General features: G+C 40.2%; 1 protein-coding gene across 1 annotated transcript in view; it reads right to left on the reverse strand.

The window, feature by feature from the left end:
• Window positions 1–2,736, reverse strand: part of maml2 (mastermind like transcriptional coactivator 2) — a 37,355-nt gene that overhangs the window by 27,422 nt on the left and 7,197 nt on the right. The window lies entirely within an intron of this gene.

The following is a 2,736-nucleotide window of genomic DNA, read 5'->3' on the forward strand; positions in this document are numbered from 1 at the left end:
CACACACAATCCTGCCCTCTGTTTAATTAAGTCAAGCAAGAAAAACCTGACAAACTTCAAAGAGCTCTCTTAGCAGAAGAAATCGCATCAGGCATGAACAGATATAGCTCTACAAGGCCCCTTTGAAGACAGAAGATGTACATAACCATGGACAGTCCTTACTTCCAAAGTGACTGCACCAAGCTTCACATATATTTTTAACTTCCAGATGATGAAAAGCCATGAAAAAAGAAGGTTCCTCAGTCAAATGGCCTTAATAGCTTCAATGGAGCACTAATAGATCAGTCCTTCTAAATCCCCCATTGACTGCAGTGGCACAGATGAGAGTTTGTGTCTTGAGGTCCACATAATTCTTGAAATTTAAACAAAGTGCTGGCAACAATGCAAAGAATACTGAGAGCGCAAATCAATATTGAAGGGAGACAGTGGGGGGACTCTAATCCAAAGCCCTTGGGAATGGAGGCATTTCAACCCAGTGAAATGTTCCCTCAGAAGAATCACCGAGTGCTGGGGTAATTGCTGGTCAACACATGAAGCAAGCATCTATGCATATTTCACATGAGTGCGTTACAGAATCTAATTTGCAGAAGGGGGACCAATGAGGAAATTTAAACACTTGTACAGCATTTTTGGAACTCAAATTGAAATTTAGATGAACTTTAATTGTAGGTTAGAGTTTTAGATATGGATGCAATTTAGACACAGAGGCTTCCAGTAACTGAAAGATACTTAAATATGCTTATCACAGTATCCCAGAGACCAAGTAGCAATAACACGGAACTGAGAAAAGCAGCCCATTTGTCACACTTGATATGACAGAAGATGTAAACAATTAGAACATTTGCATAGATTAATTTTTAGTTTCACTACAATGTCTACAATGTTAACATGGCATCTGAAGCTGTAAACTGTTAGTTGTACTACAGTTCCTGCTAAACCCAATTTTGCTCTGCTGTTCACTTTTGACATGTAGAGTCTTAAATGATGATAACGTCTACTTTGAACCTTGAAAGCTGTTAGAGGCAGCAGGCCACAGCTAAGGACAGCGACCAGACGTCTACGGAGGAAACGTTAAACCCAGCATAGGCAGTGGTTCCTCATACAGAACCAGAGAAGACCTGGCCCACCTGAACTGAACTATGTTTGTCTGAGCATGTACTTGCTAATGCGGTATCATGCCTTGGAGACTGAGGATGAGATGGGCCTACTACATGATTTCAGCAGCACTCTTCAAAGACAGACACAACCTTCCCATAGGCTGCTGAATAAAACATGAGGCATGTGGTTGTGTGCTTGTATGGCAATAAATTGCGGGATCCAGTTTGAGCTTTATACCACAGGAGTGAGGACATTTTGGCTGGCTGTTGACACACGGCGGTTATTTGAGGGTTAAGACTTGGTTTAAGGGTAGAATTAGGTTTAGGTCAGGGTAAGGGCTGGGGGTAGGCATTTAGTTTTAATGGTTATGCATTATGTCAGAGTGCCCTGGTAAAGACAGGTGTACCACACGCGTGTGACAGGTGTGAGGGTGTCCGAGTGGACATGTGTGGGAGTGGTAAGACATGGGTACTTAAAACGCCACTATTAGAGATACTGTATAACTGATATTAGGTGTACCTAATAAAGTGGCTGCTGAGTGTATATCTTCAGTGCTCTGCTGGGTGTCTGAAAACTTCCATCTTCCTTGATTCATATGTTCTTTGTCTTAGTATTTTTTTTCCCTCCCCCTTTTTTTGGCATGGAACTTGTTATCAAAGTCTAAATTGGTCCAGAAAAAATGAACATGTGCTCATTTCAGGAAGAGAAGGCAACACAAATCTTGCCAAGTACAGAGATGTCCCAGATTCACAGAGCACCACTTCCAACACACTGCTGCTGCTGCATGACACCACGTTTGCTGAGCCTCGTCTCAGACAAATTAGACTGGATGTTTTTTTTTTTTTTTACTGACAATATTTTAAGTCTCATTAGTTAACTTCCAGGGTGTCATCTTAATAAATGTACATGAACTCGTTCCACCTCTCAGCGCTTAGAATTTCAATTAGCATTTTTTAAAGCTGTAGTAAAGATAGAAAAATGCTAATAAATGACACAGATAACAGTTTACACAAAGGGAACAGGATAAGGCCCCTATACTGATGTTTTTGGGAAGCACTAAAACTGCACAATCAAAGACTCAAATGCCCCCTTTACTGTGCTTTGCTACCTATAAATGTGTGTCACATGTATGCGCTTTTATTTGCACTAAACATGACCATTAAGTTGACATTTTTATTGTTCTTTGTCACCGACTGATATAATGTACACTCAACTAGTGAAAGCTTTTACTGTACATCTGCTGGAATAAAACCCAGTGTATCATAGGTCTTTGGTGGGAAAAATCCACTGGTGCCTAGGAAGTGGTGCATATTTTCTGACATCATCCACTTTTTGGAAGCTGGGTGGTGAACAATAGCTACGTACAATGGAAAAGGGAAAAACTGAGGATCTATACTAGAACTAATGGTTTGTTGAAGGCTCCTGACTTTTGCTAATATGACATCGGATGATATGAAAAGCTTCAGTTTTAAGTGTTAAAATACAGTCTATAATATTTTAGTAAATGTAGTGATTAACTCAAAGAGAAAGCTCTAAAGCTCCTCTGAGAACTGTCAGCCATCAGTGAACTGCATTTTTGCAATTAAAAAAAAAATCGGGTATCTGGGTTGACTACCAAATAAAAGCTTGTACCCCGCT

This window comes from Monopterus albus, unplaced genomic scaffold (genome assembly GCF_001952655.1).
Source record: "Monopterus albus unplaced genomic scaffold, M_albus_1.0 scaffold150.1, whole genome shotgun sequence".
Classification (NCBI taxonomy): domain Eukaryota; kingdom Metazoa; phylum Chordata; class Actinopteri; order Synbranchiformes; family Synbranchidae; genus Monopterus; species Monopterus albus.